General features: G+C 36.9%; 1 long non-coding RNA gene across 3 annotated transcripts in view; it reads right to left on the minus strand.

The window, feature by feature from the left end:
• Positions 1-3184: 3184 nt before the first annotated feature.
• LOC147913474 (uncharacterized) overlaps positions 3185-27045 on the minus strand; it is a 42420-nt gene continuing 18559 nt past the window's right edge. The window contains exons 4-7 of one of the 3 annotated variants that reach the window (XR_015548745.1): positions 14944-15034; positions 9527-9703; positions 5470-5578; positions 3185-3495 (exon numbers count right to left, since the gene is read on the minus strand). This is a non-coding gene — a long non-coding RNA (uncharacterized LOC147913474). Of the gene's footprint in view, positions 3496-5337; positions 5391-5469; positions 5579-9526; positions 9704-14943; positions 15035-27045 lie in introns of those variants that run through there. The other 2 variants (XR_015548748.1, XR_015548746.1) reach the window with 2 other exon arrangements.

Raw genomic sequence — 27045 nt, forward strand, 5'->3', positions numbered from 1 at the left:
CATTTATTTTCTCTGAAGAGAAATATCTCTTGTTGTGTGCTATTTTTAATGCTTACCCACGAGCTCTTTGGAAGAGCCAGGAAAGCAAACAACCAAAGTGAATTGGAATTGAACTGAGTGGGACACTCAGGAAATTTTCAAAGTGGATTTCTAAATATATATACCTATACCCCCAGTTTTCTTTCTTCCTTTTTTATCAACAACACTTAATGGAATCTGACTGCTATTATATATGATTGAATGTTAACCAAAGGGAAGACAGCATTGAAAATGGGGGGGAGGGGAGTCTTATTTTAGTAACAGAAAATGTAAATACAGAACTTTGAAGTATTTATTTTAGTTGTTTCGCCCACAGAAGATCTTCCTTCCTCTTTCCTCAAAGAAATTCAATGGCTAATGGCTGGTAATCAGACATAAATTTATAAAATGCTTGCTATTATTTTAGGAAAAAGTTAGGAAGGTTAGTGAGTAAGAGAAGAGAATGAGTAGAAGGTGAAATTCTGAAGACCAGAAGTTTCACCCCGGTAAAAGTTGTAATGGAGAAGACTAGTTAAGAAGGAGGGACTATTTGACATGGCTTTTATTCAAGCTACTAAGAAGATGTGCTATCACCATTTTCTCTGCCATGTCTTTCTTGTTTCCTACTCAGGGGAAGGATGTTAAGATGTGTAGCGTCAATGTAATAATGACGGGTAATGTATGGTATTTTCTACTGGGTCAAAGAGTGGCAGCATTTCTGGAAGGAAGGAAGCTGGGTCACACAGCCACTGCATGAATTCGAGGTGACCTACAGAAGACAGTGCTCCACTTTTCCATATCTGGAGGCTTTATCTGGGTCAAAAGAATGTGCTTTGCCTTTGCCCCAGACAACTTGAGCCAGCTGGACTCTGTCCAGGAAGATAAGGCTGACAAATCCCGAGAAGGCAGGAAGCAGCAGCTGCTCTCTCACTGTATGGCGTGTGATATCACCATCTCTCCTAAAGTCTCTTTGTCCATCTGACATGAAAAAATAATGAAAGCATACAGACCCGCATTTGTTAGAGGCCAAATAGTAGCCTGGCATATAGAATCAGAAGTTTCTGCACGTACAGGTCACGTAGCATCTATGAAGGATTAAAATCATCTCTTAATCCTTAATGGAGAGTGAACAAAGATTTATGGAACACCTGCTATGAACCAGCCCTTGTTCTACGTACTTATACACATGCTCATTTAATGCTAAGAATAATGATTATTTGTTTTGTAGATCAAGAAACTGAACATTGCCATCATTAAGAACAGCCCTGGAATGTAGCTATTGTTATCCTCAATTGAGAGATAAGAAAGTGAACTTAACTTGTATACTAGGAGATATGAATATTAATATAGACGATAGCATTATTTTTGATAGAGAAAAACAACTCTGGAAAGTATTCAAGTGTGAGGAGAATAGGTAAATTAATTTTGGTGTATATATCCAATGGAATACTTTAAAGCAATGAATATAAATAAAATACAGCTATACATATCAACATAGACGACCCTCAAAAACATGATGTTGAACGAAAATTTCTAACCACAGAAGAATATGATTCCGTTAATAAGGAGTTCAAAATATGCAAGATGAAACAATATATTATTTAGGAACACAAAGACGTGGTAAAAATGTAAAGAAAAACAAAAAAATAATAGATTAAAAAATCCTCTAAAGTAGGAAGAGATGTATTTAGGAAAAGACACCCAGGAGGCTTGATCAAGTTCTATTTCTTAAGCTGTGTGGTGACTACACAGGTGTTAAATTTTTTTATTGTTTTAAACTGTACAGATTCATTATATATACTCTTCTTTATGCATGATACAAAAAAAAGGACAAGAAAGCAGTTAGAGTAAGATAGAGTAATCAACTTATAATACTGTCAATTCAGTGCCCTGTCCGCCATGCTATAGCAGCTGTGAATGACGTCCAGAATTCTGTTTACTGCCACACATAAACAGAAATTTTTGTTAAGACACTAGAGAAGAGATATGGAGGACTGAATATAAGAAACAATATATTATATGTAAATGCATATAAGAAAGTTTATCCAAAATACGTAATGAACTCATACAACTTAATAGAAAAAAACCCAAACAATTTGAGTAAAAACTGAGCAGAAAAACTGAACAGACATTTTTCCAAAGAAGATATTCAAATTGCCGACAGTTACGTGAAAAGATACTCAACATCACTATCATCAGGAAAATGCAAATCAAAACAACAATGAGATATCACCTCACACTTGTTAGAATGGCTGGTATGAAAAAGACAAGAAATAACAACTGTTGCTGAGTATGTGGAGAAAAGAGAACATTTGTGCATTGTTGGTGGGGATGGAAATTGGTGCAGCCACTATGGAAAATAGTATGAAGTTTCCCCAGAAATTAAAAATAGAACTACCATATGATAGTACCACCAGCAATTCTACTTTCAGGTATTTACCCAAAGGAAATAAAAACACTAATTTGAAAAGATATTTGCACCTCCAAGTTCATTGCAGCAATATTTACATAAGCTAAGATATGGAAACAACCTAAGTATCCATTGATGGATGAATGGATAAAGAAGATATGGTATATATATGTGTATACATATATATAATGGAATATTATTCAGCCATACAAAAGAAGGAAATCCTGCCATTTGTGACAACATGGATGGACCTCGAGGGCATTATGCTAAGTGAAATAAGTCAGACATAGAAAGACAAATATCGTATGATCTCACTTACATGTGGAATCTAAAACAAAAGCAAAAACTGAACTTACAGATACGGAGAACAGATTGGTGATTGCCAGAGGGGTTGCGGGGGAAGGTGTGGGAAAAATGGGTGAAGAGGGTCAAAGGCACAAACTTCTAGTTATAAAATAAATAAGTCTTGAGGATGTAATGTATAGCATAGTGACTATAGCTAATAATACTGAATTGCATGTTTGAAAGTTGCTAAGAGAGTAGATCTTAAAAGTTCTCATCACAAGAAAAATATTGTAACTATGTGTGTGATGGATATTAACTAGACTTATTTTGGTGATCATTTTCCAATATATACATATATCGAATCATTATGTCATACACCTGAAACTAATATAATGTTACACATCAATTACATCTCAATAAAAAAAAGATTAGATTTTATTTTTATTTTTTTATTTTTTTTAAAGATTTTATTTTATTTATTTATTTTTCCCCCCAAAGCCCCAGTAGATAGTTGTATGTCATAGCTGCACATCCTTCTAGTTGCTGTATGTGGGACGCTGCCTCAGTATGGCCAGAGAAGCGGTGTGTCAGTGCGTGCCCGGGATCCGAACCCGGGCCGCCAGCAGCGGAGCGTGCGCACTTAACCGCTAAGCCATGGGGCCGGCCCTAGATTTTATTTTTAATCCTGGCCCTGGCTTGTTCATTCACTTGACTTCTCATCTAGCCCCTTCATTAGTCCACATCTTGTAGATGCTGTGTATTAAATAGGGTCCTTCAAACACCTGCAATCCAAATGAGAATTTAAAAGATTTACCAAGACATATTAAATAGCCCTAGCCCCAAATCCCTAGATTTAGGTAAATAAAATATTATCATACAGATTTAAAGGCTGGAAATAAATTGGTGGCAAATGAAATTATAGGGTTAAACTTCTGGACCACATCGCAGTATCATCACCATAATTGTAATTTCTCGTTATACAAAATAATCCAGAGAGCAGAGACAAAGTCCGTATAATTCTTGAATTGTGCCCAATATATAGTTATTATCAATGCTAAAATGGGAAAACTGTCTTTATGGCAATTTCTATGTTTTTCCATATTTATTTAGGCAAAGCATTCTGGAGATTATTTTAATGGAAGAGAAAACTGAAGATTATTTTGATAGCTGTGGTATACCTAGGAACAAGCCTTGCACTGGCTACTGAATGAAGCAAGCTTGACAAAATGGGAATTATTTGCCTTGAACTAGTGGTTGTGAAAGAGCTTTGGGCTAAGAATCAGCAGATCTATTGTTGAGTCCCTGCTGTGTCACAAGTCACTGTGTGAAACATCACTAGAAAAGTTGTGGGGGTCAGATTGCCCCCAAAGTCTCATTCATTCTTGTCGGTCTTTTCTCCAAAGTGTGCCACAGTTACCAGATGATGTTTCCCCTCTTTACCTTGGGGGACTTCTTGACTCCCTGGAATGTGGTCTTTCCTGCTTGGCGCTCTGCATGGTAGACCAGCTCTGCTCTTTCCATCATGGGCACAGGCAGGTGTCCTCAGCCTCTCCTGTCGCGATTGGCTGGGAGCCTGGAGCCATAAAATGGCCCGTACCTCTGTTTCTACAAAGCTGCTGGGCCATTTCCGCTTTGCAGCTGCTTGGCTTGAACGCCAAATTCTGCTAGCGATGCTGACTGACCACCTGGCCGGAGCCGTGCAGCCAGCTGCCGCTTTCGGCTCGAGGCTAACATGTGAGCATGCTGATACCCAAGCGCAGCCTCGCCCTAACTCCCTGCTGCTCCCAGCTCTTTTTCTCAGGGAGTTAATTCAGGGTTGATTCTGCCTCCTTTCTTCTTCCCTCATTTGCTTCCTTCTTCCTTTCCTTCCTTTATAAAACAAATATTTACAAATTGCCTATTAAGTGCTCTGCATTTTGTGAGGATAGAGTCATAAATATTATTTATATCTATGCCAATAGTGAGAATTGAGGTTTTCCATGCAGAGAAAAATGAAATAAAGTCTCTCAAACATAGGAAAAAAAAAAAAAAGAGAGAGAGGGTTACCAAATTCCGTTCTCTATTACCATAGCTAACAAAATTTCATTTCCCCATCCTTCTTGGAAGTCACCTGCTCCCAAACTCTGCCCACTGCATTCAAACGCTATTCAACAATCCCAGTTGACGATTGTTAGCAGACTGTTTCTGACACAGCTCGTCTCTCTCGCAGGATGTTTTTGCTTTGGTGTACAGGCAGCACCGTGCATCCGACAGTTCACCTAATATATTTCTGTTATTCTCACGGGTGTCTTTTCGCAACTGAAAACTATTCCATGTGGTGTTCTGAATTTTGGCCAAACACCGAGAGGTGGTAGCAGGTCAATCCTCTGGTTTAACTCCACAGCATTTCCTCTCTGCATTTAAAAGCTCATTGGACAAAAGCCAAGGGAGCAGTTAGAATGCAGAGGAGACCTGGGCTGGGGGGGGGGAGCCGTTTAGGAGAGCGTGGTGAGGTCATATTATTAGTTCGTCTTTTGGTGTTTCAAATTCTCCCCTAATGTTTGTGAGTATCTTGATAATTAGAAGGAAATAGTACCTCCTAAAAATTGCATCTTCATTTCAAAGTAAAGAATTAAAAAGAAATACTCAATTTTATGGAAGTTGGATGAAGTTGCTTGCTCTTTCTTCCTTCATAAAGCTGATTGGTAGAAATATAAATGATTAGTTCCGGAAAATTATGCCATCTGACCTATTTTTTCTATAATTAGGCAACATACCTTTCTTATTAGTGTCAAATACTCTGCCCTGGGCTGTTCTTGGCTTTCAGATCCCAGATCATAGACTCATCGAAGCCTCGGAAATGAACGTTGGGACTGAAGCGAAAACCTTTAAAAAATGTGAAATAAACACAATATTTTAACAGATAAAAGTGCACCCTCAAATTCTTATCACTATAAATCTCTGATAAGAATAAACAAATTTGCAAATATATGTATTTGATGCTTGCAGCAAGACATTCATGTGCCTTAATGATGTCAGACATTCAGATGATTTTTTTATACTCTAAGTCCTCGCAGTGACATTCACCTGGAATGTGTGGGCCCACTGGAGAAGAACAAAGGATTTATCTACAGTGTATGCCAACAGTGTTTCTTTCTAAAGTGATGCTGGAGAAAAATGCAAACATATATATTTAGACCCTGCGGTCTCATTTCTCTTAATAAAACAGCATTACTAAAGCCAAACACACTGCTTTGTGACATAATGGGTATGCCCACACAAACAGGGGCATCAAGGGGCTACTTCAGGGTTTTGATTTCTTGCCAAAAAGTGAATAATCTTATAATCAAATGTGCAGCAGTACCAGGCCCAGCAGGGAGGATTAAGGACTAAGTATTCATTGGGCTGCCTGATCTCTTTGTTCTTCAGGTTCAGAGCAGGATAAATGAAAAGGGGGAGGCAAGAGGGAGTGGTTTAATATAGAATAAATTGTCTAAAAGGGGTCAGCGACGGCAGGATTATCGATGAGTTGAAGAGGGAGCCCGCTGACTTTTTATTTTAAACCTGAGACAGGATAGAGGTTTGGGGATAAAGGAGGAAATCAGATAAGAAAAACAAAGGATGCAGGCATATTGGCCTTAAGTAGTCTTTTTCTGTTTCTGAGATTTCTTATGTTCTTGTGCTCTGAGCCAAGATCAATTGAGATTAATCAGTTGTATAGAAAGCACTGTGATTGCATTGCAGGCTTTTAAAGTTTAAATTTGTTTATTGAGCACAATTTGGTTAGCATCAGGTGCTGAAGTTAGAGACACCAACACTAGCATAGAAATTACTTTATTTAGCTCCCAGTTGTAAGTTTCTATAGCAACTGGGTCCTATACCAGAAAACTGAGATTCTAGAGCTCAAATGATGCAGTCAGAGATGGCAAGATCATATTTGGGGCACACTTGCTTGCTTTTTCCATTTTTTTGCTCTGCTTTGTGAGAAGTTTCTTCAGTGTGACTCTGTCTGCTTAGTCATACTTTTAATTACACCTTTTGCTCTGAACCTTCTCCCCTTGGCAGCAGTATAAAGTGTCTATTTCGGTTTTGTTTCAATTTCCATTGACTAGTTAGTATGTTGATGCAGAGGAGGTAGATGTGATCTGTTTTAAATACAGTTGAAAGTTCTGAATAGTGAGGAAAGTGTCCATGGTGCCAAATTTAGTTAGCTACTCCAGGTAGAAATTAGGATGTTAATTCAAAAAGGAAACCTGATCTAATTTCTACATTCTGCTTTCATTCAGTTCATAAATGCAATGTCATGATCCTTTTAAATACGTGGAATGTCCCTTATAAAGTTTATTTTTTCTTAATTTTTAAGTAAGCACATACTTGGAAGAAAATTCATTTTATTTTTGTGTTTTATAAATAAATGCTTTTATTGTAGGCATTTTCTGGAGAGCCTCGTTATGGTTGAAATAATATTTTATGATGGTAGTTTAGCCGATATTGCAGAAAGGCTTAGAGAAAAATAATTACTTCTGGGTTCCAATTGTGGGAATGATCACTACAGTAAAAAAAGAAATAAACACAGCAGCATTCTCACTGTCTATGTTTTTGAGTGGTTCTGATCCAAACGTGTACCTATCAGACTAGAAAAAAATAAACCTTAGGTAAAATAAACCCACACAGGACATACGTGTTTTAAATAGTGTCATCTTTTCCATGAAACTCCCTGTTTTATAAGAACTGGCTTTTGATATTTGAACTAATCGTTAACTGACTGGTTCAAAGACTAGTAGCAGAAGAATGCTTACCATGTACCATATGGCATAGACTATTAGTTCAGAGAATGACAAGAATATACTGTAAAAGCAAGGATTCTATGTGTGCCTTGATAAAACAAAACAACACAAAAGATTTCCACCTAATGTTCACGTTTATTGCTAAGTTGGGGCATATTAACACTTGCAAAATACAAATTCTAAGAGGCAGCTGCTGGAGATTGGCCAATTATAATTTCATAATTCAAAGAGAAAATCTTATTTGACTTGAAAATTCTGTTCTTGTTTTCTCCTTTCATGAATTATCATACAGCCAAAGCACAGTGTTTGTGAGAGGAAGGATAAAACAGACTTGCTTCCTGAGAGTCTGCAAAAATGCGTCACCTCAGATGAACTTGGTTCTCCTCACACTAAATAAGAAATTTTCTTCTAATTTTCCAACAGATTTAATTATAATAAAGTTCATTCAAATTGTGATTATCTATTCTATTTTCAGTTTTTATGAAGAATCTTGAAATGTCACCAGTCCTGTAGTACAGTGTTTGCATGTCATTCATTACAGTGTGTCTACTATCTCATGATACATCTAAAAGCCATGTGAGATCAAGTTTTACTCTCCCAGACGAGTCGTTTCCAGTGCTCTGTTAAAACTCTGAGTGGATAATTGTTCCTTTAACAAAACATGTGTAGAGAAGACACTTGATGAATAAAGAGCAGTTATTACCCTGTACTGACATTTGTGAATTTCAGGCTTTGGAAGTTTTACAAAATGAATTCTGCCATGGATCACTGAACTTTTTTTTTTCTCTTTTCAAGTCCATCCATGATATAATTTTTTCTTCAGGTAACTTATAATAATATTATTTAATCTAAAAAAATACTGGGTCATCTAATGCAGTAACTTGATTAAAAAGAGTTAAGTGTTAACTCAGAATAATAATATGTAGAATATAGAACTTGGAAACAGCAAGTTGGATTTCTCAGTATTTTACTGAAAAAATGAAAACAGCAATTACTGGAGTAGATAAATCGTTAATACAATTTTGTTTTGTTAGCTAAATCAAAACAAGTTTATTTTAAAATATATATTTTAGTCATAAATAAGTTTTATGATCACCAACCAATCATAATTGATTCTCATTAATTCTTTGTTGGTAGCAACAATGAAAATGAATCAAAATCAAAAGACTAGAGTGTCAAAGTGCACATAACACACCAAAACACTTGGTGTGTTATGTGCGAAGAAAAGTTAACACAGCAGACCTGAGGCTGCTCTCTTTAGAGGGCCTGTTTGCAAGGTTGGCCGTTGGCTGGTGTCTGGAAACTTGACTTCTGAAACATTCCCTAACTGATAAGGTGATTTTCCTGGGTCTAGACTATACAAACAATGTACTTTATAATGACATCTGCTTTCCTTCTATGCATCTGGGATTTTGACAGTTGTTAGGCAGAGAATGCCTATGTGATCAGCCCCCAATAGGTTTCAAACCTAAATAGGTTTCAAATAGGTTTCCTATGGTGGAAACATTACACATACGTTGCTGCTTTTTTTTTTGCTAAAAGCAGAGTGTGCTGTGTGTGACCTTTCACGGGAGCGAGAAGATATAATGGAATCCCGTGGATTCCTCCTTGTCTTCACCTGTCTTCATTTGATGTTATCTTCTCTTTCTAATCTGATTGTGATCTTTATGTCTTCATAATGAGTATTAGCCATTAGTACAACTATATGCCTGAGTCCTGTGAGTCTTTCTAGCAAGTCACTAAATATGTAGATGTTTTTGGAGGATTCCTGAAACAGATTATAACAACTCTAGCTGATTTCATCATTGTGGGAGATTAAAAGAAATCCAAAACTGACCCATGGCATGCATTCAATGTATGGGAATAAATATCTGCAGGGTAAATCAACATTTTAGCAGATGTGCCATGACAAATATGCCGTCTACCACCTTCTCATTAGAATACTCAGAAAGACTCACAGTAATACAAAACCTGGTGTCAGCTTTGTAAACAAAATAAGAAAAAGGTATGTTATGGCAAGGTTTGGCGTAATTTACACTAATTGTACCATTGTTATTTTTTGCTGTAAGTATATCTGTCGAATCCTGGTAGAATTTGAGCTTCTGTTTTGGTGGCTTTCTCTCCAAAGCAGGAAACCACACAGAAACCTCAGGAGCGAGCTGGTAGTAACCTGATAGGCAGAAGGCTCATCAAGGAAATCTGGCTCTCTCAACCTTGATGCCAGCTGGAAGGAAAATTAAAATCACCCTTAAAAGTTTATAAACACAAGCCTACCCTCATGCTAGTGTGAGGACAATTCATACAACTGGTGTGATTTGAAATGCCTTAGCAAAGAATCTAATTTAAAGAGATTCTGGGTTGGTAATGGTCATGGTAATTGGCAGAAGCAAACACAATTTTCCTTCTGGAAAATTGCATTTCAAAAACAGGCCAATAAGAAGTCTTATTGCTTGAGTTCCAAAGAACATGAGATCATAATCACAAAACATATACACATCAAGAAATCATGAGCAAAGGCCAGCAGAAGAAACAAACATACAACAAAAACAATAAAAACCAGTCAGATGAACCCGACCTCCAATAATTACCCACAAGAAGTTCTCTGGACAACAGTGGTTTAATGGGCAAACTCTTTCAAATGGTTAAAGGAACAGATACTTCTCAAATATCTTGGAGGGGAAAAAAAAGAGTTTTACAATTCATTTTATGAAGCTAGCATAATCTGTGTACCAAAGTTTGATAAGACACAGAAATAGAAATTGTAGAACAATCCAACTTTTAATTGTGAATATAAGTATATACAACCAAATACCACAAAAGTAAATTAAAAGTTACATTTTAAAAATTATATGGCATAATAAAGTGAAGATTATCCAAGCAATACAAGGTTGACTTCTATTAGGAAATCTATGAATGTAAGTCTTCGTTACACATGTACTTCCAATAAGGAAATCTACATGGTCATCTAGTGGGCCTTGAAAAGGAATTCTATAAAGTCCAAGTACATGCCAGCCAAAATCTCTTAGTAACCAGGGAGATAAGCATATCTTCTAATCATTATAAAGAATGGATTTCTCTTAAAACAGCAAACAATTAAATTTCTGCTGGAACATGTTATTCAACAGTATTGTGAAGTGGGTAGTAATATCCCCAGTCTGGCAATAAAGAAACTAAGGCACAGAAAATTTAAGTACCTTGCCAATTTCACAGAGCTGTTGAAAGGTGAAGTCAGGATTTGAATGAGGCAATCAGGTTCATAACTGTATGCTATACCCTTCAGGAAATCAGACTCAGCATGTTAAATTTGAGTGGACTGTTAGACATGGAGGTGGTGCTATGCAATTGGATGTATGAATCAAGAGTTCATGGAGAAAGTCTGAGCTGGTGAAAAAATTTGGGAATTATTAGAGTGTAGACAAAATTTAAAACCATGAAATATGATATGATCACCAAAAAAGTGAAACAATCTAGGGATTTCATTATTAAGCGGTAAGGGAGATGAAAAAGAACCAGTAAGTGAGACGGAGGAGAAACAGCCTAAAAGGTAGAAGGAAAATGTGAGTCATAGAAACCAAGTGAATAAAGTATTTCAAGGAAAAGAAAGTAATCTTCTGTGTTCAATTCTGCTAATGGATCAAATAAATGTGTCCTGAGAATTAACTCATGGATTTAGCAACCTAAAATTCATTGAGGTCCTGCCAATAACAATTTTAGTGGAATAGTGGAGCGAAATCTTAAATGCAGTGGGTTTAAGAGAGAATGGTAGGGGAGGAATTGGAAGTAACACATTTTGAGATGTTCTACTATAAAGGGAAGAAGAGGAATGAAGCAGTAGCAGGAGGCAAATGTGATTAGAATAATTATTGTTTTGTTTTGAAGATGAGATAAAAGCAATAGGCATATTAGCTGATGGAATGATCTAGTGGAGAAGGAAACACTTACGATGCAGGAGAAAAGTAGCGTCTTTGGAACAATGTCCTTAGATAGGCAAGAGAATGCAATCTAGTGCACAAGTGAGGGGTTGGCCTTAAGCAGTGACATTTAATTACTATAATATGAGGAAAGGCAGAGCATATGAATAGGTGAATTGATCTGGTGTCTTGTAGAAGTTGTGTTCTGCTCACTTAAGTCTTCTCAGTGGGTAATATTGAAAATGAAGATGGAAAAGAAGATACTTAGAAGAGTCAAGAGTATCTACCAGAATCAAGAATGAATGAACTTCAGACATACATTGTGATTGTTAAGAAGTAATGGGAGACCTCTTAATATTTGTAGGCATGAATCTAAAATGAGACCAACTGGTATGGTTGTGCATTTTTCTTGAACGACAGTCAGTTGCAAAAATGCAGGTGCAGAGTAGGCAGAGTATCGGGGCTTTATCAAATGAATATCACACACTGAGAGAGAGCTAAGAGATCTGAAGGTATAAGCAAAGAATTGTTTATAATCTCCTTTGTTTATTAGGATCAGCTGTGGAAATTACCCAAGTAAAGTAGGAAGAAAGGATTTGAGGTGAATGAGAGACAGTGAAAATGAGGTAGGATTAGTAGATCGGAGGATTTAAGCATTGTAGGTACTGGAATAATGGAGACACTGAGTTGGAAATTTAGGAAGTAATGTTAAAGAAGGGGATTCTTGAAACTGAGATGACAGGTTCACATGATGAGTAGTGACAAGGGCAAGATATGCCCAGGGGAATGAGTGGTAAAGGTTGGGGGTGGGGTGGGGAAGGGGAGAGATCAATCAAAAGGAGCCAAAAGGCTAGGGTGTTGGAGACATTATCTACCTGGATATTGAAATCACCAAAAATGAAGATAGTAATACAGGTAGAGGTAGTTAAAATTATCCATAAGTGAGGAGGTCAGTTGATAACTCCAAGAAAGAGGTAAAGGTTATTATAGCCTAATGATACAATATTCAAAACCGGGAATTTCTAAGGTGAGAAGAAGAGTGTGAAGATGAGAATGGGAATAAGGAAGGATCCTTCCCTGTGTTCAGCCCTGTGCTAGGAAGGCTGTGGGCCATAAAATAGCGACCACTAGAGGGGGCTGCAGAGAAAGCTGTGTGTTCAGCGGAGCTCCTGGTCCTTGTTACAGGAATGAAGGGGTAGGAAGTGTTTAGAGAACACATTGAGATTATAGAGGATTTTGCTGCTGATGGATGGTGAGTTCCCGAGGGTACAGTGGGGAGGTTTTATAAGTGAGGAAGTGGTAGGAGTTGGGAAGAGAACAGAGGATATACAGAGTTATATGGAGAATAGAAGGAAGAAGATGGGGGTGACCTGGGAGTCTTCTTTGGTAGCAAATATAAAAAGGAAAAAAAGGACGTAATGGGATTAGACCTAGTGGTCTCAAGGCAAACAATGATGGTAAGGCCGTGAGGGAGGAAGGGGCAGAAGAGGAGGGTGACCAAGACTGTTCTTTACTTCTGCAGAAGATAGCATGGAAGCCAGGCTAGAGGCGGTCTTATTCTGAAGGCCTTGAACTCTCTGTTGAACTGGCAGAGGGAGGCTGGTAAGTCTGAGGAGGCGGTGGTATGTCTTTGAGTGTCTAAATGTTAAGGGCCACTCTTGACACCTGCTGGGAGTTGGGAGTGGTCTTTTTCAGGCACAAGAGGCTTGCTCTTGACTCCTCTACAGTCTTAGGATATGATATTAAGTGACAAAAAAGCAAAATGTAAAACTATACTTTAAACTTGACTCCAGTTTTATTTGTAAGATTGAATATACTTATAAATGCATGTGTATGGAAAAATGGAATGGGAATACAGACATCAAAATATTAAAAATTATATCACTGGTGTGAGATTATAGGTGATGTTTACACTCTTATTTACTGTCTCTTAAATTTTCTAAAGTAAACACCCATAATCAGAAGAATGCCTTTTATATCACAAAAAAAAAGTTATTTAGAAAGAACACATTTCTGTTTACAGGATCCTGCACTTAATAACTGCTTGCTGAATTGATGATCATGTTTGAATATTTGTTATGGGTCTTGTTGAATTCTGAGAAGCCAGACTATATTTCTCACTAGCAATGATAACTTTTAAACAGTATTTGAAAAATAAAGTGTTACTGATAACAAAGGATGGGTGTTCTCACAGCTGATTTTTCAGTTAAAATTTTGGAATATGTAATTTAACTAGAAGAGAGTAATTTTAAATTTACTTGAGTGGTTTATATAATTATGTGGAGACAAGGCAGGTATTCTTCTGTTAGATAAAGACATACTATTAGAAAACAGTGAGGATGATTTGAGGAAAATCCACAAGTCTGTGTTAGAGAATTTAAATCTGCATTTCAATAATTGAGGAGGATTTAATGTAAAACAGGAAGCCTTTCTGAAATAAGCAATCAAAATAATTCATTAAAGCAGTAATCACTAGAAGGCTTGGCTGGTGCTCTACTTGATAAATAAAGAAAATTGGTAAATATTGTTGAAATGACTCAGGTAGTTTAACTTTATTGCTGAGGGAAAAAAGTGGTTCATTATCTTCCTGAATTTTCATTTTCTTTTTTTTCAATTCCCCCTTGAATGTAAAAGAGAAGATTCAACCATATAAATTGTTTATAAGACCATAGATGTAGACCTAATTATTTTTCAGCCTATGATATAGACAGGACCAACTAAACTTGCTAAAAAGTATGAACTTTTGAAAGTATCAAAAGTAAATCAAATGAAGTTCATAGTTGCTATAGGTTTATATGACTTAGTGCATTTAAGAACACTATTTTTATGGAATACAGGGAATGAACAAATGGATGTCATATTTGCTTCTCTATCCTTTCCCTTCTACCCTTACCTGCCCCCCTTCCATGCTCCAACTTCCCAATTAGTATTTTCCTTGCAAAAGTAAAATTTGTATTTTTGGAGAGAAAGCATTTTCCTACTACATGTGCTTTTGACCCTATTTTCCTCTCTTCTTGGGAAGAGCTTGTACCCTTTTTGCCTGCATCATTTTTCAAGACTCACTTTCTTCCTTTGTGAGGCTGTGCTTATCTGAGATGGTGTCACTCTGGACTTTTTATGTCCTCTGTGCCTTGTATTTACATATGTGTCACTGTAATCTGATCATTTGTTTTCTACCATATGAGACCCTCAAAGGCAGGCCGTGTCGCTGACGTGTTTTGTGTCTAGAGATAGTTGGAGACTAGAAGCAGGTTTGGAGTAGAGTTAGAAGCCTGTGAGACACATCGCTTTGAGAATCTACTTCTACTACTACTAGTAACGAGATGATGTGAGCGCTAGCTTTGGAAATATGACGGTAGAAGTTCAGATGCCTTAGAATCTAAGCAAAGCGTTTGCTAGAAAAGGGACGCCGATTGAAATGTTATAGATGTATGTGAAGGCACTTGTTCCCATTTTCTTTCACTTGTTATTGTCCCCTTGTTAGCAGCCTGACTGAATTATAGCTTGATATTATGCCATCATGGAAGTGAGCTAGACAGTCATGAATACTCACCATGTTTGAGGTTTCAGGCATTATCTCTCTAGAGTTTGGGTGAGATGCCGTTAGGATGTCTCTTCGAGATCTGAAACTGGTGGTCTAAAACCTTCAAGGAAAAAACAGAAGTATTCTAAGTCACACTTTGTAAACTAATATCAGACTTACAAAGTGATAGGATGAGTTGACCACATGCCGCTCTGACTTAGGGTTTAAACAGGAAGCTGGAGGTCTGAGCCAGTGTCCATGTTAGGGTTTCTAATCTAAGAGTATAAAGACAAGGATGTGAGTTTGAGATTTGCATCTGAGATAGAATAATAGTTTTTAGTGAGTGGAAAGTGTGGATGGGAAGAGATTGAAACTAAAAGTGTAGATATTCAGAGTCCTCTAGGCCCAAAGATTGGCTTAGGTTCAAGGACCAGGAATCAGGAACTGGGATATAGACCTAGGAATCCGAAGATCCAGGGGCATATCCTCGGTATACAACGGCAGGGATACAACCACAGGAAATCATGGGGCGAAAAAATAAATGCTCAAGTGGGCATGACCCTTGGCTTAGGGGAGTCACCAGATCCAAAGGTAGGCATGAGTAGAACGTAGGGAAGACGCTAAGAAGGGGTGGGAAATGTGGTATTAAGGGTGATGCTAACTAGTTTAAGTACTAATTACTAGAAAAAAAAAAAAAAGCATGATTTTTAACTAAGGTCTGAGTCAACATGAGGATCACAATATCATTTATTTTTAATTCTAGATTTATGTTCAGATGACTCCTGGGGAATTATTTCCTCTGGTTGTGACTTACTTCAAAGGTCTGTCAATCACCATTTTCCTTTCAATAACCCAAGTGGGGCTAAGATGATCTAAATAGGCAGATACCTTCAGCTACCAGGATTGGTGCTATAAGATCTTCCTTGTTGTCTAAGAAGTTGATGCTAATGGAAAATAATTCATAAGCAAAACCCATCTTTCTAGGACTTGTACATAAATATGTTAGGAGTAATAACAAAAGCTATCAGTTTGTCTCATATAAAAACTGAGATCTCTGGTTAACACTCTTCCTTCATCCTGTTAAAACTTTTGTTTTTTGGTAATTACTTCCCCTACCAGATGGGACTGATAAGCAGTCACTTTGTACTGATGAAGTCATCATTTCTTTATTCATTTAACAAGCAGTAACTGAGTTGCCTCCTCGTGTGGGCATCAAACAAGGTGCTCGGATACAGGCATTGATAAGATACGTTCCTTTCCTCAGGTTGCTCACAGGCTAGTGAGAGAACCATGCAGAAAGAAATAGTTACTGTCCATGGGGGGTAAGTTTTGTAACATCTGTCGCAGCCCAGATGAAGGGCGCAAATCCATACTGAGAGGACCTGGCAGGGTGGAGATGAGGAGAGCTTCTGAGATGAGTCTTAAAGAACGAGGAGCCGACAATTAAATGAAACTAAAGAATGACAGCAGCGTGAGCAAGGCAGTGAGGTGTGTGCAGAGAGGGGTAAGCAGCTTGGTGTTGCTGGAGCATCAAATGCAAGGCATTCGATGTGGAAAATGAGGCTGTGAGGCTGAGCAGAACTTGGGAGCCAGATCGTGCAGATTTGTATATCCTCTGTAAAGGATTTGGGCTTTATCCTGAAGTGGATAAAAGTAAGAATATGTTAAAAAAATCAGGAGTGTTTTAAGAGCACGTTCTGGGTGATGGATTTAGCATTTGGCAGGAAGAGTCCTGGAGGCGGGGCTATCAATTAGGATCACGATGAAATTATCCATCTCTAGATCATTAGGGACTAATCAGTGGATTTTAACTCTCGCTGCACATTAGAATCACCCGGGAGCTTTAAAAACTATTGGTGCCTGGGTCCCATCCCCAGCAAGTCTGCTGTAATTAACCTCGGCTGACGTCTAGGCATCAGGAGCTTTGCAAGTTTCCCCAAATGATTCTAGTATGTACCCAGGGTGACAGTTTTGGAGATTAGGAAGAGGAGAAGGTGGGTTCAAGTCAAATTCAAAAGGCAAAATGTAGCTAATATTTAGATTTGGGGGAGACAAGAATGCTATCAGCATTAAGGATGATTCTCTGCTTTCCTTCTTGGTTTCTGAGTTGATGGTTGCACTGTAAACCCTGCTAGACAAAGCAGGTGAAAGAGAAAGTTTGAAGGAAATAGGAAGAGATTCGTTTTAAGCATGTTTAGAGTGGAGTACCAAGACAATCCAGGACACAAAGCTTCAGCCCGGAGGAGAAGACTAGAGTAGAGTTATTTATTCATTAGACCCTTTGCTTCACGCAACAGACCTGTGAGCTACAGAACAAGTAAGTTTACATAATAATACTTTTTAAATTAATAAACTTTATTTTTTAGAGCAATTTTATATTCACAACAAAATTGAGTGAAAAGTACAAACTGTTCCCATGTACCCCTGTCCCCACACTTGCACAACCTTCCCCACTATTGACATCCCCCTTGAGAGAGGTACTTTTGTTACAATCAATGTGACTATGTTGACACATCACCCAAAGTCCATAGTTCACTCTAGGTGAACCTCAATGTACATTCTATGAGTTTTCACAAATGTATAATGACATATATCCACCATTGTAGTATCATACAGAATAGTTTCTGCCCTAAAAATCCCTGTGCTTTGCTTATTCATCCGGCCCTCCCCACTAACCTCTGGCAATCACTTATCTTTTTACCATCTCCATTGTTTTACCTTTCCAGAATGTCATATAGTTGAAGTCATATAGTATGTAGCCTTTTCAGATTGGCTTCTTTCGCCTAGTAATATGTATTTAAGTTTCTTCTATATTTTTTCATGGCTTGATAGCACATTTCTTTTTAATACTTAATAATACTCCATTGTCTGGATGTACCACAGTTTATCCATTTGCCTACAGAAGGACATCTTGGTTGCTTTCAAGTTTTGGCAATTATGAATAAAGCTGCTATAAGCATCTATGTGCAGGTTTTTGTGTAGACATAAGTTTTACACTCATTTGGGTAAGTACCAAGTAGAGTGATTGCTGGATCATGGTAAAAGTATGTTTAGTTTTGTAACCAACTGCCAAACTGCCTTCCAAAATGGCTGCACCATTTTGCATTTCCAGCAGCAATGAATAGAATTCCTCTTGCTCAACATCCTAGCCAGCATTTTTTTTTTTTAGGTGAAGATTTTTTTTGGGGGGGGAAGATTGGTGCTGAGCTAACATCTGTTGCCAATCTTCCTCTTTTTTCTCCCCAAAGCCCCAGTACATAGTTGTATATCCTAGTTGTAGGTCCTTCTACTTCCTTTATGTGGGACGCCACCTCAGCATGGCTTGATGAGCGGTGAGTAGGTCCACGCCCAGGACTCGAACTGGTGAAGCAGAGCACATGAACTTAATCGCAATGCCACCAGGCTGGCCCCCCTAGCCAGTATTTTATGTTGTCAGTGTTATTGGCTTTCACCACTGTAATAGATGTGTAGTGATATCTCATTGCTGTTTTAATTTGCATTTCCCTGATGACATATGATGTGGAACACATTTTCATATGCTTATTTGCCATCTCTATATATTCTTTGGTGAGACATCTGTTCAGGTCTTCTGGCCTTTTTTTTAAATTGGGTTGCTTATTTTCTTATTATTGAATTTTAAGAGTTCTTTGTATGTTTTGGATAACAGTCCTTTATCAGATATCTTTTGCAAATATTTTCTTTCAGTTTGTGGCTTGTCTTCTCATTCTATAATAATACATTTTTTTAAAAGAAATAAAATACACGGTAAACAACACCTTCTGCTCCTGATCCTCCTCTTTCTTCTTTACTTTTCTCTTCCAGCATATATACCTTTACTTGCACAGTTCTGGAGGGTAATGCAGTTAAATTCCATATATTATCAATGATAATCAGTAAATAAATATGATAATCATACCTAAATGTTGGGGGAATGTTTATGGGTATTATTAATAGAAATTTAGGTAGGTGAGAAACTATAATAAAATATGGCTTTACCATCTTGTTTGCTAACATTACTTTTTAGGCAGAGAATAAGAAAGAGCACAATGCAGCTATAATGCTGTAGAGAATATCATAATGTTTTGGCCTTAAATGCTGTATCATTTGGATACAGTAAACTGAAGAAATCAAATAGTGATGTTTTGTATGACTTCCTGAAAAGGGGAAAAAGTGTTCCAGGAAAAAGAAACAGTTAACAAGCATTTTGGTAAGTCACCATTATCTTCCTCAACCTGTGTAAACACTCTTCTCAGTTCTAAGTGAAGAAAAAGAAGTGCTAGCCTGGATCTGGCTGCTCATGACAGTGGAAGGTACCTGAAAACATGGCACTAATTGCATAGCTATATACCATCCCATTGGAGGAAACTAAGTTTTCATGAGTCAAGGAGCGGTTTAGAAGCAATGTTCTCCAGAGAGTGGAACGCAACTGCTGTAAATACTTGTATCATGTTGGTATTGATGTGTTTGGAATTTGTTGTGAAAAATCATGGAAGCATAAGAAGAAATATTAATTTAAACAGTGGTTTATAAACTGTGTTCCACAGAGCTTTAGAGTTTTAAGGAGGTAACTGAAAGTCAGCTTGCACAGGAAGAGAAAGGTTCAGTAGGGTGCTCCTATGCTTCTCGTCCTTTCCTATTAGCCAGAACATGCTCTGATTATACTAGTTTTACATATTGTGTTTTGACCTATACTTAAAAAAAAAATGTTCCACAACTAAAAGATAATTGGAAACCACAAATTTAAGGAATTGTGAAGTTCCCAGATTGGACTATTTCACCTGATGACCTTTTAAATTTGTTGCTTATAATCATCATTTATTATCCTAAAATCAAATCTCAACATCAGTGAAGAGAATTAACTGGAACTACCATTTCAATTACAATTTACGTCTTTCTTCTTCAGATGCTCAAAAGTGAATTCCATATAATGTACATGCATTTGTTTAGTTGGAAAGTAATTGTTTTTTCAAAAGCAATTTATTAACATTTCAAGTAGGTGTGGTGCAATTTTGAGTTAGTCATTTTTGATCCCATAGAGCTTTCATTATAACACGTACTTGGTACCTTATTTGTATGAGCTTCCTTGCTGCAAGAATTTTCACTTAGATATCTTGTCAATAAATATTAGGCTCAGTCACCTATTGAAATACGTCTTAAATGAGCTGTTTAAATCTGTTTTTTTTTTTGTTTTTGTCATTATAAGAGAGTAATTTTTTCAACTTCAGTAAGTGTTAAGTCATTATGATCTGTCTGGATTAGCTAGATAAGAAGCATTTCTTGAGAATGCATTTTCCTTTTTCTGTGACTGAACATATTCTTTTACATGTAAAGAGCAAGTTTTTAGGAATTGGTTCATTCAAGGGTGATCAGTTTTTAAAGCACTGGCTCATAATAAACCGTATATTACTCATTTGTAAATTAGATAGAGATTTGTTTAGCATGGGGATTACACTTTGCTAGTGATGAGAAAATTTATGTCTATGATCCAGGTCAATATTTTTCTTATATAAAGCTGACAGGGAAATTGAACTTGTAAGTTATATGACTATGGGTTGTTTACAAAAGTAGAGTAAAGACATCTAGGTGGTCTTAAGAAATATTTCATCCAGGATGCAGTAGATTCAGGAAATTATCCACATTATACTACAGAACACACCTGTTTAGTTACTTGAATATTCATGACAGCCGTTATCTCTTAGGCAAAGCTGGCTAGCATTGATTCATTTTTAATGTATAAACTATTCTTTTTTTATGCTTCATGCAGGCCACAGCTTTTCTGTTTTGAAATAGGGAGAGCACCTCAGACACAGTGCAAAAGAGCTGAGTGGCTTATAGTTTTCCAGGAAACCTAGGTGTGTTTCATCTCTTCAACTGGATTGGGTAGAATGCCTTGGATCTTTGAATAGGTTACCACTGTAAATGGTCACACGCATTAATATATTTTGGGTTATCTTTCAAATTTATAACATTATTGCCCTTATTTACCAAAGTAACTCTTGGTAGCCATATAATGGCAGGTAATGTTGTCTCCCAGGCATTAATGATTAGTTTGGATTGTACACATTACACAATTGTTGGCAATGAGATTCTGTTTTTTTTTGGAATTTTGAAATTGGGAATGAAATAGCAAGTGACTCTTGCTTATAGACAACTTTTAACATGTAAAATTGGGAGCTGTGATGTGGCCGTAATAAGCTGTGTCGGTAAAGAATCAGAAGGAAAAATAACGAAGCTATGCAAAGAGAAGCATCATTGATAGAAATAAAAACTCTTAATAGTTTACATTTGTCAGTTCTAGTCAATATCTGAGGTCCATCTGCAATCCTATTTAGGTTCCATAAGACCACTCCCCTCCTCCATTTCTTCACAGTATATTTCTCTTTTTTTGCTTAAGCAAGCTTGAGTTGTTTCTGTCACTTGCAACTGAGATATCTCACTAACTACTAATAGTAATCAATTAACGAGGACAACCAATATGAGGATATATATAAGTAACATGGTACGTGCTCAATATATTTAATTAAATCTGGTATTGGAATGCTACGATCTTTGTAACTTTCAGCTTCAGAGGGTAACCTTTGCCTGACTTTGCCTTCAAACTCTGGGAATCCTTTAGCCTCTTCAGCACTTTCTACAATGATATTTAAGATACACTTCAAATCTAAGATTACATAAAATCTTTTGCTTTATTTCATAGGGCAAAATACTGAGGCATTATCTTTGAAGAAACAAAGTAATAAGTCATATTTACATCTAATGAGTTGTTATTGAATTTGTACAGGCAAATCAAAGACCTCTTCTTATGCAGCTAGAAATGCTGATCTTAAGCGTTGTGTTAGCTTGCCATTGATGTCTTAATCTTATTGACAAAATTGTAAAAGTGCAAAGCATTACGTCAATTATGTGTTCAACTACTGAATGTGTAAAATCTGAAATAAGTAGACACTGTTGACTAGGAGTGATGTTTAATATTTTTATTCCTTCAAATGGCTACTTAAACATTTTTAATTTGCGTAACTTTATTTTTTGATTTGTATCTTTGTGACCTAGTTGTCTTAGGAAGTGTCAGTTTTTTGTGTGTGCAACATATTTACTTTGTTATTTTATTGTTTTGAATTTATATAAAGGGGAGAAGATAGATTTGGATCTGTTTGATCAGTTCCTCCAGGAGCTGGTCCCCTTTAATTGCACTAGTGACTGCAGCAGGTGTAACTGGACCTGTGACTTCATAGGACACCCTGTGTCGGCCTTCAGAGGAAACAAAAGCTTTGGAAGCAGGTGGTTCAGGTTACTATTTATCTCATGACCCTATGAAAGTTGACATGTGTCATTAATAGTGACATGCCAAAGATTCAGATTTCTTTGGCTTAGCTTCTGAAAGTTAAGTCAATTCTCTGAATCTTTATAGTCTTGAAATCTCCTCATGCACATTTCCCTTAAGAGTGTTAGTATTTCTTGAGTTTAGTGAGGTCAGATGAAAAGCAATTTTTTTTTTCCTTCTCTGGTGCCTGGTTGGCCTTTTTGTTTTAGATAACAACCAGCAGATGAAAATTTTGGAATGCTAGGAGCTCATAATTTAGTAAGAGAAATAAGCCATGGGTACAAATAGTGGCAATCTAAGATGGTCTGTTAGTGGCATATCTGAGGCTTAAAGGAGTAGGGGAGAGTGATTTTGGAAAGTGGATATGGGAGGCTGGTGGACCTGTCTCAGCCACTTTTTAGCTGCTTCCTCGCTGGTGACTTTGGGCAATAAATACAATCTATATAACCCTCAGTTTCTTCATCTGAAAAATGGGGATAATAATATTCACTTCATTAGGCTGTTAGGAGAAAATGAGACAGTGCATATTTCTAGGTAATCGTAACCACTCAAAAAATGTAAATGAAACATAATGCCTGCAGTAGAGGAAGGAAAAGTTACTTTTACTGAGTATAATCAGGGAAGAAGCCAAGAAAGAGAGAGAACATATCTGTAGGACGTGTAGGGTTTTAAAGACTGAGATGGTGGCAAATGCGCCTTAAGTGATGGATATCAGAGGTGTGAAATATGACCACAGGAAAGTGAATAAACTAGCTTGAGCAATAGATATGGAATGCTTACATGTGTCAGTGCTTCTCGCACTTTTCACCAAAAGACCCCTAGAGAACAGGGAACCGTCTGACCCTAGGGGAGGGAATACAGTCACCATCACATCTGCCATTGCTGCAATAATAGCAAACATTTATCAAGTGCTTAGAGTTGACTGGGCTCTGGGCTCTACATTCACTGTCTCAGCTGATTGCCAAGACGACTCAGGGAGACTATTCCATGTCTCGCTGCATGAGAAGGACAGTGAGGCTCACAGTGAATGAGGTAGTGGGGGCGAGACTGGGACTCTCGGGCGTGTGACTTCAGGGCCCTCTCTAAACCACTCTGTCCCGCTTCTCGGGATTTGGTCCGAGGGGTCAATTTTTTGGAAGTCACCTGTTTTATTATTATTATTTTTTAAGTCATGAAAATGTTGAATCCAACTCCCTAATATATGCATTTGTGTAGATAGAACATGTTTTAAAATACTTCCTGTGCAAATGTTTTCACCTATCTGTTTAGTAGGTTAATAGATCTACACAGACAGTCAATTTCGGAAGATCTTATATTTTTCAAATGTCTCCTTCCAAGGATATTGAGACATAACCTTCAAAGAGCTTCAAGCAATTTTTAATTTGCGTGTTTGATGGTGCTTTTCACTATATAATTCCTAGTCTAGACTCTTGCTGCTTTGTTTGCAAAAAGAAATAAAAAATCTGATGCTCTTCCTTCAATATTTGCATGATTAATTTTAAAATTTGCTATAATATTAACAGTTTTATGTAGTTATTAATTAAGGCTTGGTGATAACAGAATAGCTCTGAATAAGACTTGTCTGAAGTTTTATACTTTTTCAGTTTATGATTTACAGTTAAATATTTGTTGTGAAGAATCATGAATCTTCTCTAAGAAAAACCTATAAATGGATTTCTAAACTTCAAGTTTAGAGTTACTTGAAATATATCTTCTATGGAATTAATAAAGGATAATTTTAAAGAAGTAGTTATAAATATCTATATCACAAAGATTGCATTCTAATTAATGTTATTTGCCACATTACAGAACACTATTGTATTTTAGTTGCAAACAATTACATTAATCTGTGTAATGTGTACTTACTACTCACAAATTATTTTGTTTCTACCTTAACTGCAAAAACCAATTGTTAGCTTGAATCAATTATGTTTAATATCTTGATTAGCAACATATCTCTGGAAAAGAATTATCAAAGTTCACAAGATTTATGAAATTCAGGCATACTTTAAAATTACAAAAAAAGCTTTCGCTTATGGATAGTCAATAATGGATGGAAATTAAGCTTAATCTAGTAACTAAAAACAAACAAACAAACAAACATATATCTAAATAACACTAATTCTGGTTCTAATTTTAAGTAAGAACTTGAATATATAGAATTTTAACCCTTAATGTTATAGGACTGGATGTCCCTAGGGAAGTGAATTATAATTATATTTACATGTAATATTTTATAGTAAAGGTGTATCAAGCCAGCCAGAAAAGGAGACAAATAAGTTTAAGGAATCATTGTACCTACCATACTGATTTCTTTCTCTGGCATATGGCCAAAAATTTGCCTTTGTTCAAGAGGAAAATAAGGTTGACATTTAGTTATAATTACTTAGTCTGGAAAGTTGCTTAAAGACAATACTCCAAAATATGATTTATTTATAAATGAAATGTAAAAATTCTCTTTATTTTTGAAAAATATATTCTCTATGTGAAAAGAGTAAATGATGTGATGGATCAATAATTTCTGATAAGGTAGTTCCAATTACCTGAAACCTGAAGTGATGTTTTGTTTGTTTTTTTTTTTTTTTGGTGAGGAAGATTGGCCCTGAGCTAACATCTGTTGCCAATCTTCCTGTTTTTGCTTGAGGAAGAGTGGCCCTGAGCCCATCTTCCTCTATTTTATATGTGGGTCACCACCACAGCATGACTTGATGAGGTGTAGGTCCGCTCCTGGGATCTGAACCTGTGAACCTGGGCCGCTAAAGTGGAGTGCGCCAAACTTAACAACTGTACCACCTGGCCGGCCCCTGAAGTGATTTTTTTTAAGTGGTCTCTACTTTTAAGGAGTTTAAATTTAGCAACATATTAAAAAAAAATAAGTAAGTAAAGTATATTATCTTGTTTATTACCTTCTATGTATATAGTTCAAGGGAATGTGTAGTGAAGTTGTTTTGAGATCAAGAAAGCTTTACAGAGGAAGAGTTGATATACGAGTAAATGAAATATAAGGAGATATTCATCTAATGAATACAACATGTGAAAAACAACATGTGCATAAGCATGGAGAAGTAAAATAATATAACTCGTTCAGAGGAATGTAAATTGGCATTTCCAGAAATTAAGGAGGGAAGAACTTGGTGGATGGATATGAGACTACAGGGCACCCATATCAAGAGATGAGTAGTAAGTTTTGTTAAGATACTTGCAGTTTTATTATTTTGATGAAAAAGTACCTTGGAAAAGTTTCTGGGTCAGCTCTGCAAGATAGGATAGTTCACACTACTAGTGTGGAAGACAAATTCACTAGTAGTGAGCCAGGTGACAGCGAGGTTAGTTAAAAGGTTATTTTCACAGTTTAAGTGAGAAATGTAATAGTATGTAACCTAAGAGAGAGGTGGTCAAGATGGAGAAGTAGGACACATTGAGAGCCATTTCAGTTAAGATTTAGTTATATTAATTATAGATTAATTAATATAATTAGTGAGAATGAGTCAAATTAACTTTTAGGAGTGTGACTTTGGGGAGGGAAAAGGATAATAGATTCAATTTTGGACATGAATTTGAAGTTCCTGTGGAGGACAAAGGTTATATAAATTAAGTAGAAAATCATATGTAATTGTTGCGACCTTGGGAAAAAGGACAGGACCGTGACAGTATGTTGGTGGGCATATCATTCAGGGTCCCAACAGAAAACTTTAGGCAAGTTCAATAATAGCCAGAGTAATTCATGGAGGGTGTATTTACAAAGAGATGGGTTACAAAAGTGTGGGGAGGATAAATGGAAACCAAAAGGATATTGCAGGAAGCTATGACAAATAGCTTCATCACAACTTCTAGACCTAAACACATGAGAGAAGATAAAGGTCCCCTAAAGCTAGATGTAAAGATATACAAGGAGTACAGGTCACAATGAGAGAAATGGTGACCACCTGTTGAGGGACACAGTCAGCTTGAGGAGACCTCACAGGAGGGGAATAAATAAGCTGACCTGACTCTCTTCTCTTCCTCTGAACTCTTGCTCATGCTCCCCATTGACCAAACCTGGCCAGAGGAAGCCAGAGTACCTGGCTCATTGATACAGTCCCTATAGGTCAGCTTCTTAGGGCATAGAGCAAGGTGGAGAGATTTAGGAGTCCATCTAGAAGAAAAAGTGAAAGACATCCATCATAGAAGCACCGAGGGATGCCTGCCCCAGGCAGAGTGTGCCAAGCAAGACAAGCGAGAGTCTCTGAGAGAAGAAAATCAGGCAACATCTGCACCAATAAGAAAATGAGAAGGAATTGGCACAGTGGTTAAGAACTTGATGTTGGGCCACTCATGGAAAGTCACACTAGTTGTAATATAAAATATGGTGGAGAGGTCAGGAGACATGAAGATAAGGCCAGTAGAGTATATATATGTGTTGGATATTGTAGGTGGTGATGTTAATCACAGCAGTTTTAGTGGGATAGTGTGAAAAGAAGCCCTATTGCAATGGGTCAAGGAATGAAAGGAAGTAAGAGAGGGGAAGCATTGAGCCTAGACTCCTTTTTAAAGAAGGTTTGCGAATTAAGTTAAAAGAAAAGAGAGTGATGGCTAGAGGGGATAGTCAGGAGGTGAATTCCATGAAGAAATTTTCAAAGGATACAAGTTTTATCTAACATTTAATGATACAATTTTAGACTTGGGAATTTAAGGATCATACTTTAGGAAGGCAGCAACATCCAGACTAAACAAGGCTATTCTAATCCTCAACAGGGCATAAACAACTACAATGGGTATCTCTTTCTCTTGGGTTCCAAAGCATATGTGCTAGCTTGTATGTGATGTAGTGT

The sequence above is a fragment of the Ceratotherium simum genome, chromosome 27 (genome assembly GCF_057802395.1).
Source record: "Ceratotherium simum simum isolate JZ-2026a chromosome 27, ASM5780239v1, whole genome shotgun sequence".
NCBI lineage: Eukaryota > Metazoa > Chordata > Mammalia > Perissodactyla > Rhinocerotidae > Ceratotherium > Ceratotherium simum.